The sequence below is a fragment of the Pimephales promelas genome, chromosome 6 (genome assembly GCF_988280905.1).
Source record: "Pimephales promelas chromosome 6, fPimPro1.hap1.1, whole genome shotgun sequence".
NCBI lineage: Eukaryota > Metazoa > Chordata > Actinopteri > Cypriniformes > Leuciscidae > Pimephales > Pimephales promelas.
In genome coordinates, this window is record NC_142774.1 from 37,033,665 (window position 1) to 37,050,000 (window position 16,336).

Below are 16,336 nucleotides of genomic sequence, written 5' to 3' on the forward strand. Positions count from 1 at the left end.
ACAACAAATCATACCACCTCTGTATCCTTTCTGAAATTTTTGTATTTTCCAAGATTTTTAAGTATGGCGCCGCCCATACCCCCAAAAACAGCCTCAAACCCGTTCCTCAGAGAGTCTATGGGTGACGTCACAGACGCTTTGTCCATATTTTTTACAGTCTATGTTCTGTACTCAGTCTGAGACAGCGACATGTTTTCCTCCGGGCCTGAAAACAGCCGGGCCAATCAACGAACAGAGGGCGGGCTGAGAGCCGTGACGTAGACGATAAGCGCGAGTTTAAAATTGGGGAAATCGAAAACGACCGCAGATATGGATACACGGGATGCAATTCGCACTGTTGTGGAGAATATTCCCGGCATTTGCAAACTGAAGCCCGACCAAGAAGAGTGTTCGTTAAACATTTTGAATGGAGGTGATGTTGTGGACTAAAACTAATAAAAACGGCAAAATCACTTTTCAAAAATAAATAAATACAATTTTAATTAAAAATAAAAAAAGACTTATCTTGCGACAGCTTTGCAGGCTTAACATTGTGTCACGACCAACTTCTCAAATATTCTTTTCTCACGTTCTAAAGCACATTCAGTGTTCAGATCCCGGGATGCTAGATCGGAGCAGGCCTATAGGTGGCAGTATTGTCTAAAGCATCGTATCCGAAACCCATGGCACCACGGAACACGGGGTATATTTGGCCTGACTCCTACCTCACTCATTTTCTTTGTCTCCACCCAACAAAGTGTCTTCCTCTCTGAAACTACACCTGTGATATCAGTGAGCCACACACCCCTAAACCAGACAGTTTGCTTTCTCATTTCGCAGACTGGTGTCCACCCTCCCTTTTGAAGTGTCTTTGCGCTCTCTCTCCCCCCGTCAATCTGGCCCTAGCCGAGGCGCTAACTGTTAGAAAATAGATTGTTTACCATACCTCCCATATTAACAACTTCTGCTTGCTGCTTTCTCACAAGCAGCTCTTGAGACTGCTTAGCCTTCCTAATCAGAGAGCAATGCTAACAGCCTCTGTGGACAAGTCCCTGAATGGACTTAATAAACACACTCCTCATTAAAAAAGAACTTGATTTAATTGCATGGGGGTCTGTGGCTCCCCATCTTAGGGCCCCGATGGGAGAACTCTTAATCAGGGGTAAAGCCATACTTATTGTTCCATACCAGACACCTGAATCTGAAAGCATAGAGAGAAGGCATGGATCTTTTTATGGGCTGACATGAGGACTGTGAGTGCTGGCCACACCAAAGCAAACAAGCATTCAATCACATATAGGCTACTTATATCATACAACATCTGTAGCATAATTAAAAACAAAAGAGTTGCAAGCTGCAATTATCAGGGTCCAAGAACCTATGGCCCATGATTAGCGATCCAACTGAAATGAATGATGTGGTTTTAACAGAAAAGTCAAACTTGAATCGTCCCATAACGTTAGGGTTTGATGAATCAGGTTCACAACAGGTCACTTAGGCCAGGGGACCAATCCACTGACTATTACCAAACTCTAATAATAGCTTCCATGATCAGGACCTTCTAATGGGTTTCATTTTATTATGTCGGATGTCAAATATATCCGTGATGAAGGTGGAGTGGGCAGTAGGAGAATTTGCATGCCAAGAATAATTACATGCCGCAGTTCAAAATAAACAATGAGAAGCATTATGGAAAATAATATAGGCTAAAAAACAGTCCATTTGTTTGTGAAATGGGCTACACTGGCTGGTTTTTGACTCACCAAAAAGAACCGGTTCACAAGAGTCATAGTCATTTAATGAAGATGACAACACACTGTGAGCATCTGTGCAGACGTGCTTTCTTGACATTTTTTCACCGTACATCTTCTTTATTTCATCACATTAAAGCGCAGCTGCTAAAATGCGATACAGAAAACAATGCTTACATTTATATTTTATACAGGGATAAATAATTTTGTTAGGGTGGCACTGGAGAGAGAGACAGAGAGAGAATAGGCAAAAGAAAAGAAATGGATGTGAGCCGCAAGGAAGGAGAGTGAGAGATGATGTGAGCAAAGGACAGTGTCAGCCAGAGAAGAGAGAGAGAGAGAGAGAACAAAGAGCTCTAACTTATCCAGAAACTTCCCTGTGAAAATATAGACACAGACTGCTGCACACATGATGGAAAATGAAAATCAATTAGAAATTAATTATGGAAACATTGCGAGGTGCAATGTACCTTTTCCCTTTAGAAAATAACGTCATAGAACGTTTCATTTTTCAACACATAATTCCGAAGCTTAGAAAATTATAAGATTTTAAAATAAAATGTAAATCTGTTCCATATTTTAGTGCATTTTCAATATTCTCATAAAATTCATAAAATAACATTCTTTTATTAAGAATATGTAAAATTCTAAAACTAATTGCAATATTTTAGCATAGGCTATATGTTGCAGAAATATAATTATTTAGAAAACACAATTGATTGAATGAATAAATGAATGAATGAATAGATATTTAGATGTAGAAGATTTGTTTTTGTATTTTGCATAACATAAATAAATACACATCCTAATGCATTTAAATTAGGGCTGTCAAATGATTAATTGCGATTAATCACATCCAAAATAAAAGTTTGTGTTTACATAATGTATGTGGATGCATTGTGTTTAATTATTTTGTATAAATACACACAAGTGCTTGTATAATTATGAAAAAAAAATGATTTATATATAAAATATTTATATTTATATATAATATAAATTATATATATATATAAATCTATATACACATGAAAATATTTCTTAAATATATACAAGCATGTGTGTGTATTTATATATATATAAAATAATGATACACAGTGCACCCACATATATTATGTAAACACAAACTTTTATTTTGGATGCGATTAATCGCGATTAATCATTTGACAGCCCTAATTTAAGTATTTTTAAAAAAAATATTAAATATTTGATAAAATAGTTATTTTGAACAAACAAACAAACATAAATATTTAGATGCAGAATTAATAGAATAAAGATTATTTTGCTTAATACCTACAACAGATGGTAAAATAAATAAATACATATGTCATTGCATTTAAAATATTTTAATAAAAAATAAAGAAAAATATATTTTTAATTAAATATACTTGAAACTCTGAAAATAATTTTCATATTTAAGCACATATGTTGAAAAAATGTATTTATTTTGAATAAATAAATATGTAGATGCAGATGCATTATTATATAATAATAATGTACAAACACTATTTTTTTTAAAATATACTTGTATAATAGTATTAATTATGCACATAAAAGGAAATAGAATTAAATAAATAAATAAAAAATGATTAAACTTACAAGTAACTTGTAGATGCGAGCTCTGTAGCTTCTGCATGTAACCTGGAATTGATAAAACAATGAATTTGAATAACATGTAAACGGGATCTCTGTTCTGCTTCTGCAGTGCTCGTCCGCTCTCTCCACTGGGGTTTAAATCTTCTGAAGCTCGGATGAAAGCTGACAGTAGTTATTTCTCTTCATGGCCTGGCGGTTTCATGTGTCACAAGCGTTCAATATGGGCTCGGTATAGAAGTATAAAAGACTATTACGAATCCTACTTTGTGAAAGCTAAGCACTTCTCTATCTGGGGACCTGCCGATACTGTCATGTTTTATAATCTTCCGGACGGCTCTGGAGTTGATCTGAAACACTGACAGAACATTGATAGATCCACATCCGTTATATTTTAATTCATATATTTGTCAGTAGTCAATTTGGACTGTAACTAAAGCAACTTTGATTGTAGATCAGTACATGTGTCACAATTAATGCAATAAAACATCAGTTCATCTTACATTTTGATTATAAAGTTATACAGGAGAGACAGCACTGTGCAAATGTTTATATATCAGGTATCTCAACACATTTAAAAATTCATAGGATGAATTTGTACGGAATACTTACCCCAAGGAAAACTTTCAGAACTCGCTCTTTCATCTTGACAAATCTGAGATCTGTTCGTGACATTTAAGATCTGTTCTGAAACTCCAGAGGAGACAAATGTGAGATTAAGGCCTTTTTCTCAGGAGGAAAAAAAAAGATCCCTTCGTTAAAAAAATGAAATAAGATATACGCCTATGCTTATATTTCTAGTAGGCATTAAATGGAATTCATGCATGCATTCATCGGGACATTACTTTGGAATATGGCACTGAACACACAGGTGATGAGGTTTGCTTATTCTGGGGGAAGAAGTGAGTGACTCTTGAACTAGTCCAACTTTCCCCTTGCTCTAAAGAAAGTCAGACTAGTTCAAACACTGAATCAGTGTTTTGATGTATTACATCACAGCCTGCATACTAAAACTCCCAAATCTCCTTTTGAGTGTACAATTAGTCATCGTCTGTCTTCGAGGGGAAACACTTCAGTTATCTGAACCTCTGCTGTAATTGAAAACTTTCAGCACGACAAGTTGTCCTCAAATGTTTTTTTTTTGTTGGTTTGTTTCAAGTACACAAGTTCATTATCGGTTTGGCACTCTTCTTACTAAATACATGTTAAAGTAGTTCACTTGAAAAAAAAAAAAAACGTTTGCTGATAATTTACCCACCCCCATGTCATCCAAGATGTCCATGTCTTTCTTTCTTCAGTGGAAAAAAAAATTAAGGTTTTTGATGAAAACATTCCAGGATTTTTCTCCATATATAATGGACTTTGGGCGCCAAACGGTTCAAGATCCAAATGAGAGTTTCAATGAGGCTTCAAATGGCTTTAAACGACACCAGACGATGAATAAGGGTCTTATCTAGCGAAAAGATCGGTCATTTCAAAAATAAATAAAAAACTTCAAGCACACATGCTCGCCTTGCTCTGTTCTGTGTGTGATGCGCGTTCGTGACTCTCCTGTTCGAACTCGTTCATCAAAATGAACAAATCTTTTTTTCGAGTCATTAGGTTCATTCATCGAACGAAATGACTCGAAAAAAAGATTCGTTCATGTTGATGAACGAGTTCGAACAGGAGAGTCACGAACGCTAATCATCACAGAACTGAGCAAGGCTAGCATTTGTGGTTATAAAACTAAAAAGTTTGTTATTTAGTTTCAAATAACCGATTAAAACAAAGTGTTTTAACATTCATTCACAAAGCAGATACTTTTAGACATTAACACATACATTTATGACTCATTTGACCTGCCTTGTTGGGGCTTCTAAAAACTGCAATGCTGGTTGATGTTTAATCTTATATGCATGTAAACAGTCGTTGACCATATTTATATACAATACAGATACAAAGTTTGGGGTGGGTTTATTTATTTGTTTATTTTTATTAAGGAATTCATATTTTAATTCAGCATATATGCATTAAATTGATCAAAAGTGACAGTACAAATCTTTATTTGTTGCAAAAGATTTATAAATAAATTTCAAATAAAGGCTGTTCTTTTGAACTTTCATCAAAGAATCCTGAAATAAGTCATAGTTTCCATACAAATATTAAGCAACATTTCAACATTGATAATAATAAGAAATGTTTCTTTCTTGGGCAGCAAATCAGCAAATTAGAATGAATCATGTGACATGTAAATACATTTAAAATACTAAACTAAACCAGACTATGACCAAAAAAAATAAAAAAAATAAAATATTGCATTCATATTCTTGAATTGTTGTAGATGTTATGCAACAATTTGATAATAGATTCTCAATACAATCACAAGACAAATAGAATAGTATTATTCCCTTGTGAACTCAAGCTAATGTGACTTGGCCAAATAAACACGAGGCTGAGAGGATCTAACGCACAGTGAAAGATGACTGTTACAACTTTTATTGGCTGCAGGTGCTTTACACACTGCTTTAAATTCCTATTAGGAGTATCTCTGTGTTTTCAGCTACAGTCCCAGATTGATGTCCATATAGCACTGGTGGTGGGCTTTATTAAACCTGAACATTCAGCCCTGCTTATGCTGGGTTGAACGGGCACTTGTGCATTGACTGTTTATCTGTTTGTAGTTGAGAGAGCACTGAACATCTAGACCCTAAATCTCTCTCAGCAGGATCTTTCTCTTTCCATCAGGCTCAAGTAATTTGATTGTTCTGCTTTAGACATCTTGGATCCGTGATTCTGTGTTGATACCGCTATACACAGCCTGACATGTGCTGCCTCCGAAATTGCATGCTGGATAGTACTTTTGGTTTGAAACTAATTTTAGACCTTCACAAAAAACATGCTCTATGTGTGTAGAATGAATGAATGAAATTCAGATACGCTACACTGTCATGTGACCTACGGTGGCAGTTGCGTCACTTTCACGTGAATTCGGACATACTCTTCTCTGCTCACAATGTTTTTCACCTAGTACGGAAATAGACATATTCGGAAGCAGCGTTGGTTAAAGGGGAGCTATTATGCAAAATTCACTTTTGTATTGTTTTTGACCATATTTATGTGTCTGTAGCATATAAATGCAGCCATGGTGAGCATAAGAGATTACTTTCGAAGATATTAAAAAAATCTTACCATCCCCAATCCTTTAAAAAACATTGCTTAAAATGCATATCCACTTTATGTAAATAAATATTATTAATATTTTAATATCTGATGATCCCTCATTGATTGTTCTGGACTAATTGCGACTGTCGCTATGGTAAAATTGGTCTTCTGTCATCCTGATTTTGATTGATCAGACCTTCTCTATTGATGTGTCTGCTAATAATCAGTAAAACAGCAGGATAAGGGCGGATGAGGGCTGATGATGGCCGAAAAGCCAGACACTCTTGATTACGAACCTCAGCTCACAGCGAGCGTCGAGCTCCACGTGTAACGTCCACAAGACCTGACCCCGCTGCTGTAGTCCTTTTCAGTCAAACCAAGTCCACAAGAACTCGCTGGCATGAAGGACGCACCGCTGATTGGTCAGATGATAACAAGCAGGCACTGGCTCTCAGTTATGTTTAGTTCCTTAATCTTTGTCCCACTCTTCAGTTTACTCTCAGCATTGTAGCTTGAAGCCGCCCCTGTGGATGCTGTTGTTATGGACAGAACTCAAAGCCGAGGTCTCAGCAGTGTTCCTCACTCTCCTGCTGGTCTTTCGTGCCCAGTCAAGAGGTCCTGTCATGATGAGCATTATGGTGGTGGAACACAACAGGAGGTGAGATGAAGAGAAGCGAGACACAAACCAGCATGGCTGCTGTCTAGCTCCTAAGTGTTCCAGCCATTGCTCACAATCAACTTCAGACTCCCTTTCTCTTCTCCCTATGATTTTAGCTCTGGGATCAGGAAGGGAGTAAGCTATTTTAAAGGTGCACTCTAAAGAAGTTTCCCAGCTAACAAAAATATGTTCTAAAAATGTTTTGCTAGCATTCTCATTAAATGTTGAACAATGCAAACATTATTACTTTTAAATGTTCTATAAAAATGCTGAAACAAGTGTAATGGTTTTCCACTGCATGGTACGGTACGGTTCGGTAAGGCACGCTTTGGCGCTTTTCCAATGCATGGTATGGTACGGTTCGGTACGTTTTGTAAGCACTACTCCTACAAATTTATCAGTAAAATAGTTTAACAACATGACATTTCCACTATAGCAAGGTAATAACCACACTGTTTTTGAAGCAGATAAACTTACAGTTTCGCCTATAGTAAAGACTCTGCTGCCTAAAACTGTGAAGACACACAGACTCAGGTAATCACACACACTCTCTGGTGTGCATTATAATCTAATAATTCAACTGCCTGTCATCAATGGTTCCTTACTTCATCAACTCACAAACAACCAGTTCGTGAAATCATAGTAGTTATTGCGGTACATCTCCTGTCAATCATTGGGTGTTATTCGCCTATGAACAGTGTAGTTCAACAAAAACATTAATAACTGATGATTTTGCATATGCATAATGTAGCATGCAAGCCAGTAAACATTCCAAGAGCTCTGTTGACTTGAAAAATGATCAAGAGGCAATTTAATGAAAATTGTATACTTAAACTGCGATGTCATTTCTGATTCACTTTTATCTCCATATTATTCCTTAGGGGATTTATATCTTTAAATAAAAACACAAGTTCTCATTTGTTAACATTAGTTAATGTATTAATTGACATGTTTACTCACGGTTACTTCTCGCTAGTAAAGAAAGGTATAATTTTCACTTTCAAACTTTGGACTTGTGTGTGTAGGCGACTAATGAACAATTCTCATGCAGACCCTTCCTGAACTACAACTCAGAACCAATCTGCATAAGTGCTGCAGAAAGTGTTGAACAGCCGAGGGGGCTTTGGCCCGTTCTGACGTGAGTGTCAGCTTCCCCTCCACCTGTGAGGGGATGTTGACCATGAGCATGCCCTAGGGACACCTCTGAGGGCCTGGCAGATGAGGCAGCCATCCACCGCTTGCATGCTAATAGAGAGAATTTTTTCCCAATAGATGTTGTCAACAGATATAGTCTGAATGCCAAAACACAGACTGCTTTTTCCTCTCCAAAACAATTGTTGGTTACCTTTATGCAAGCTTTTGAAGTAATAAGCTACTGCACTTGTCATTTTCTGACTGCGTGGCTATGTGAATTTTTCTGTGGTGCATTTCAGATATTAAAATGTGACTTCATATCATTTTCCACTAATGAGACAATAGTGTAAGTGTAAAGCCCTTCTTTTGATTTATTCCTCCAAAATCTGCCAAATTCCGTGATATATCGTGTTATAAGCCTACTATAGATGACTGGATTCCACGATTCAATCCACGTTTTCCACTCTCTAAAATCCACATCTATCCTTATCCACAATCACGAACACTATACTACTTGTCTTACAGGCCGGACGTAGGATGCCACCACCGTATGTCTACATGACATGCCTTTACCAGCGGCGTTCAACTCTGCTGACCTGACTAAGACTATAATTAAATGCTTGCCTGCGCGGTTGGGGGTGACTGCCATATATAAGGTGGTTGTCAGCTGGCTCAAGATAGAGGCTGAGTTGCTTCAGTGGTTTGTAATAGGAACGCTGCCGTGCATCTCCAGTGATCTAGTTCTCGGGAATGGCTCATCTACCACAATATCTCCCTCATAAAACGCTGAGTGGAGAGGTATTGATCAGCAACGGCGGGGTACGGATGGCAGTTCTCCCATTGTATAATGCAATGTTTTAATGGATTAACTATGTAATTAATATGACAAAAGATGCCCTAAAAGCCTGTTTTCAGTTCAAAATTAGTCATTAAACATCCACATTGGCCCACATTTTGGCTGTCAGGGTTTGGTTTGGTCCAGTTAGCTCCTACTGGTAGATGTCCTGACCATCCTGTGGGCAAATAAAAAGCATATTTCTATCGATTTACATTTAAAAGTCATGTTTTCTGATGAAATAAATAAATAATGCATTTAAATGAATAATTAAAATAAAACGATAACAAATATAAAATACTCATGCTACATTATAATAACTCATGCATTTTACATGTATTTCACACAATTATTTTTTTAGGGCTAACAAAAGCAAGATATTGATTCATTAATCATTATTTTTATTTATAAATAATTGCTTGCAAAAAGCTAAAAACCTAATGCATGCACTAAATTACCCAAGGAACTGATTTACCGGTACTTACAATTTCACAGAGGTCTGCATCATTTTAATAATCTTCTACAAACTTGTGCTGAAGTTATACCATGATGCACACTGGCTTGTACCTTAAAATCTATCGAAGCAGCATTTTTCAAGCTTGATGTTTCATGTATAATTTGTGAGACCTACTGGTGTTGAAGAAAGACTCCTATTAATTATTTCATTGCACTGTAATTTCCTTGCTGGAGGCTGTGAACGGCTTGCTGAGACTGCATTAACATAGTCATCACCCAGTACCAACAAACTCTCAGATAGTGGCCCAAACACATAAATTGAAATATATTACGTTTTTATGCTATGTTGTTTTGCACTGCATTTTGACCATTTTGCAAGACATGTCACTACCAATGAGTCTGGTTTTGATTCCAATGCAGGCCTGATAAAATGTATAGCTTGAATGCACTGTTGCTTTAGTTTAAAGTGTCTGCCAAATGAATAAACACACTTGCATGGTGATTATGTCCAAACACATTAATAGCGGTTTGTCACAGCTCACACACAACCGATGTAAAAAAAAAAGGTGCCCAGAAAATTGAGAATGTCAGTGAGGAAATCAGTTCGCAGATTCCTCAGTGCCTTGATATTTTATCATCTAATGCAATGAAATTCATTTGTTTAAGTGTGGCTTCAGTGTCAAAATTAGTTTTGGTGCTACAATATTTACATAACCAATTTTGCTCAGGTTTGCATGAATTCTTTATTTCTGTTGGACTCAAATCTGAAGTTATTACATTCATATTCAGACAAAGAAGGCAAAACAGCAGATATAATAAAGTTACCACGGAGGTTAGATTATGGACAATGTAACTTAGACTTCAGGAAACAAAGCAAACAAACCGAGAGTTTCTTTTTTACTGATGCTATGATGTCTTTTTTCCTGAATTTCATTTCGATTTTACATGCAAAACCTCTTTGTAACCTTCAAAGAACGCTCCAGAATAGGAATAAGATGCTAGTCTGTATTTACAAGCTTGACTTCACGGGTCCTTCAGGCCTGTTTCCTAGGCTGTTCACGCTCGCTGGCCTTTGGCACACTCTGTGTATTCATTACTCCAAACAGACCAAGGGTTGTCTCGCTATTAAAGCGAATTACCTTGGCTTCTGTGTGACAGTGGCCGTTCTTCTACATGGTTGACGGCTAATCGGAGTGGAACTGATGCAGGATTTCCTTCCAGGGCTTCCCTGTAAGAGGATGTGGAGTAGATCTTCATCACCCTTCATATACACAATATGCAGTTTAGCTGAATGCATTTGTTAAAATGAAGTAATGATTTATTTTTCATTGATATCATTTTCATTTCACTTATGAAGAGGGCTATCTGAAGGTAGGGAGTCCTTACATTCGTGGATGGATTGGTGGAGGAGGTATACAGGCACTGAGCACCAATAAAACACTTCATGCTCCAAGGCGGGACTCAATAAATACCAGACCGAAGGGGTTAAGGCTGAAGTAAAGACTTATTTTGCCTAACCCCTTTTACAACAAAAACATGTCCAAAGATGACACATTTATACGGTTTCTCTGTTATTATTATTATACGGTATAGCTCATTGTTAGTTAATAGTTAATGCATTATCTAATGGGACCTATTATAAAGTGTTTTCAAACTAATCAACCATCTTGTCTCTAATGATTCCTCATCAGGCAGATTATTGACGACAGGTGTGCTATTTCAGCCCGGTCTCATCCCAAGGCGTCATATTCACCTTTTTCACGGGACGCGAAACTACCCGTCCTGCTTTGCGCGTGCGCGTTGGCAGGATGCTCGAAACTTCCGGTTCGCATGTTGACGCGTTTAGTTTAGGCGTTATTGGACAGCTCTGAAACGAAGGTTGTAATCTGTTTTATATATATGCAATATCCATAATGGCAACAAGCAATGGTAACATTAGTTCGCGGTGGCAGCACGGGCAAGACTATTTAACGAAGACCGTAAACAACATAACTTTGTCTGTCCCTCATCCTACGAAGCTAACAAGCGCCACCTCCTGGATTGATGATATGAGTCAATGGCCAGCAGTCACATATGTTGACATAATTAATTATCTTGTTTTGTCTGAGGGTGTCGACGGCGAGGAGCTTAGAAATTATAAAAGCACGAAGGCATACAATTACTTACACAGTAATAAAATTGGTCGAATTCTGTCCCATAATCATCAGCAGTTCACTTTCTTAAAAGCGGAGGTAGAGCCCAGTCAGACAATAAATAAACCCAATCACATCGCGTGGGTTATGGTACAAACTAACGGAGTAGTGGAAACAGCTGGATGCTCCTGTGTAGCTGGCCCTGGTAGGTCTTGTAGCCATGCTGCTGCTGTGTTGTGGAAGGTGGGTATTTATAAATACCGTACACTGCTAGCCTGGCTTAACAAACAGCAACTAAGTTACATTTAAATAGTCTGTGCAGCATGGTTCAACATGAGTACATTTTTACAAAGCAATATTTAAACTATAATAAATGTAAATTATAAAAAATAATACATGTAAAAATAAATATATTATTTATATTATATTCTGATTTTTGAAAGGTGCAGAATGCAGTGGTGTGACAGGGATATCTTGCACTGATGAACAGCGTAGATGTAATGCAGGGACCAAAAGAAATCATGAACAGAAAAGTTTTTTTAGTTTTCTGTAGCTGTTGTGACAGCCTTTAACGGCACAAATTCTACCAGAGCCGCCACTATTTGCCATCACTCGTAACTGCGTTTAGCTGACGACAATTACTTAACGGAAGTTGAGAGCATCTTACCGGAAGTCACTCGCCGCTATGGCGCCCCCCACGAAGAAGTGAGGAAAAAGGTGAATAGGTGACGCTTTTTAAATGGCGTCAACATCCGAACACACATGGCACCCTTTAGTGTCAATATGAGACGCAGATATATATGGGCCAGAAGGCGCCTCCTAGTGGTCTAACCCTAACCCTACCCCAGACCTAAACCTACCCATAACCAAAGCGTGTTATATTGACGCGAAAGGGTGCCATGTGCATCGGATTTAGACGAAATTTCAAAAGCGTCACCTATATGATGCCCTGGGATGAGAGTGCATTGGCTATTTATTTGATCAAAAGTCTGGCGTGAAATTAAAAGGTTTAAATCCCATAGACTTACATTAAAGGAGACAAGTCGTATTATAGTCTTTTGACTTTGCCCAACCACCTTGGAGACCATAGATTTGAAGATCATTTGCGTCAACGCTCAGTCACACACAACTACTATACTATTTCAACACTATTTACATGAATTCTATAAAACAATGATGAATCAGTAACAAAGGACTGAAAAAAAATGTATTTGACCCCCTAAGGTGAGCAAAAATGAATCAGAGCCTCTTCTCCGATGAGTAAATGTTCTGCGCAGGTCGGCGGCGCGTCTTTACAGAGACCTGAGGGGTAAGTGGGATCAGTATCACTTCAGTAATGATACTTTTAGCCTATGGTGCATTCTCAGTGTGAGGTGTGAGACGACCCGCATGTTTCACTGATGGCAAGATATGTGATTGCAACAGTTTAATCAAAGTATCTGTTCACGATACTGTGAACATAATTAATTGTGCCCTTGATGATCTTCCGGGCTTTTAGAAGAGCAGGGTATTCACGAAGACTCATTCAAACATTTGATGTTGATGTTAGACTTCAGTAGAGCTCTCTCAGAGCAGGAAAATTGCTATTTTCCGTTTATTCATTCAGTATAAATGCAAAGAAGAGTATATTCATATCTGTTCTTATTGCTTGTTTTTGAGGCTTCAGCTATTTTTAACCACTAGCACACCTGATCAGAGAACATTTTATTTTGATCAAAAAACAGTGAGAAAAACAAGCTCAGAAGTAAAAAATAAAACTAAAATGTCCATATTATATATAAAGTTTTAAATTTTATAGCTTTTATTTTATAATTGAATATGTTTATATTCTGATTCACCCAGCTAAGAAGTCAGTTGATATAACTACTAATTTGACATAAATATCTAAATGTTTACTCTTTTTCATATTTTCTTTGTTTCTGTTACACATAAAAACTTTAATACATTTTCAATCAGAAATTGCTGTAATCAATTTCAAACAAACAGAAAGTAACGTCTAGGTTAATGTCCCCGTTCCCTGAAAGAGGGAACAGAGACTTCTTATAGGAGCTGTTTTTTGGTGTATTAGTGTGAAAAAGTGAACCAGCCCACACCAAATAATGAATTTAGGACAACTGTGAGAGTTTGAAATTTGGTAAGTGCAGTGCACCAAGGTTGAAAGATATAAGACAGATACATACTGTACTTGGGAAAACAACAAATTTAGATTAAATTTCACCTTTAAGTATAGGCTACTTGCAGCAAGTTTCTATGATCGTCTCTAAACTGACATGCTCTTATGAGAATTCTCATCATAATACAATAATCATTTTGAGTACAAGTGGTACTTGCAGTGTCTCAGAGAGCAGAGCCATCAAATATGGTAATGAATTTCTCCGATAATGAAAATATATCTGAACATGAACTGATTAGACACTTATTTATGCACTTGCACAAGCAGAGGATTAATCATCCAAATCGTTAAACTTTTCTTCTTTAACTCACATCCGTTTATATTTAAATATACTATATTTCAATATAAAGGATGTTCACATTCACCTGCAGTGTGACATGGTAAACTTGACTATTTTAAACAACGTTTTGCAAAATTTTCACGCTGATTCATGACCATATTAATTGAGATGCTTTATAAAAAATGGCATGCCGCAAGACCATTTTAATAAATCAAAGGCGGCCAAGGGTGATTATGATGAACCTGAATTCCATTAATAAAAGTTCATGAAATAAAATTCTCAGTGATGTCATATAAGAACCATTTTAGGTTCCACAAAGAACACTTCTTATAACTTTTTTTTTCTTAATGTGCAGAACATTTTCATAATTTAAAGCACCATTTTCCTCAATAAAAATCATTTTACGCAATGAGGTTCCGTGGATGTTAAAGGTCTTTATAGATGCCAATAAAGAACCTTTATTTTTTAAGACTGAGTATTATTTGTTTCTGAGCTTTTTGATCTTGTACTTTTATCAAGTCTCAAAGGACATCTCTCTATTTCAGACAAAAGACATAAAGAGCGAGGATTACGTACAAGAATTCCATTATGAAAGAATGTGTTTTACAAGATTGCAATGACAGAATCAATGAAAACAATTTATGACCCTATTTCTTACACCTGGCTTGAGTTTTAGTGTCAGCATATTTCTTTTTAAGGTTTCACAAAACTTTCTCAGGTATGGTCATAGTTTTATTTTTATTTCTTTGTCTTTTACTCATCCCTGACAATTGATTCAGTAAATAGCAAATAAACCGTCTCTCTTTGAAATGATTACTATGATAATTATGTGACTTTCACACTACTTATCACTCCACTCCACTTCTCCTGAAGATGTATTTTACCCCTGAACAATGCAATGGATGCAAAACATGCCAAAAGAGAAGGATAATAAAACAAGGATGTGCTTCGTCAGAGCTTGTTCTGCAGATATTTGTGTGATTTACAGTATAACGGGGGTTGGGAGTACAGTTCAGTCTGATATTGCCTATGGCTGGTGTAAAAACATCAATCTTTTGGTGCCTGGATGACAGAAAAAAAGTTCCACTTTAATAATCGAAGTTAACTATTGTAGTAATAACTATTTTTCATATTCAAAGGCTGATTATGATATCCTGTATGCAATGAAAAATAGAATATTTGTTTGATCTTTCTCAGCAATAAAATTCAGAGAGGCTTATTCTCTTTTCCAGTCTCTTCCGACCGCGTTTTCTTTGCTTTCGTCAAGTATCACGTCTGAAATGCACGCAAGTGTCTTCGTGCTTCATTTTGTGGTTGATGTGTGTGACGTCGTTGCCATAAAGCCTGTCGTGATTCTCGCGAGATTTGTCGGGGGCGCTCCTCTTAAACTTGCATTGCTGGTTTTTCCAGCGGCCAATGACTTTGAAGCTGTTATATTAAGGTACAATTCTTGCATAGTGTGCCTTAAAATATCTAAAATCTTTCAAATTCTCCAAAAGACCTAATTGTTAGGTAGATTATCCCATGAATCTCTGACATTCTCATTCTCAAAACAATACCTGTTCGGAAGTCTCTGCTTCCAAAAATAGTATACAGCAAAACACATCTCCATAACCTGTAGTGGACAGTAATAGCTTGTCAGAGCTGTCAGTTTGCCATTTGTCGACACATTTGTCTGACAAAAAGTAAAATGAAACTATACGCAGCTGCTTTGGACAGAATTGCTATCAATTAAGCTGTTTGCTTTTGTGTTTGTAGGATATGCAAAATATCGTTTGTTGAAAAATGCATCAAAAGAAAAAAAAGAGGTAAAATAAAGACAGGAAAATCAACTGTCACTCGTCATGATGTCAACACAAGGGTAAAGGACCCTTCAATAGTGCACACACAACGTGCTCTCTGAGGTAAGGGAGGTCACGCTTGCATGACAGCGTTCTGACAAAGGCGAAGAAGTGAAAGAAAATTGACGTGTTTGGGGGAAACCCATTCCTCATTGATGTCTCAAACGGGACTGACACGACAGCAACCAATAAGATCCGCTATGGGATAAGGTTGAGCCGGAGCGCAAAATGATTGATATTCCTATTTTCCATCTGACAAGGTGGGGTACGGCCTGTATAATGAATTGTGACACTTTAATTAGCTTGTCCAAGACAAACAAAATCAGATCGGCCTTGTTGTTCTCCTACTAGCCATTTAACCTA

At 37.0% G+C, this 16,336-nt stretch overlaps 1 long non-coding RNA gene across 1 annotated transcript in view; it reads right to left on the minus strand.

The window, feature by feature from the left end:
- Positions 1-8,660: 8,660 nt before the first annotated feature.
- LOC148978773 (uncharacterized) overlaps positions 8,661-16,336 on the minus strand; it is a 14,781-nt gene continuing 7,105 nt past the window's right edge. Inside the window, exons 2-3 of the long non-coding RNA XR_016169038.1 lie at positions 10,687-10,775; positions 8,661-9,269 (exon numbers count right to left, since the gene is read on the minus strand). This is a non-coding gene — a long non-coding RNA (uncharacterized LOC148978773). The remainder of the gene's footprint in view (positions 9,270-10,686; positions 10,776-16,336) is intronic.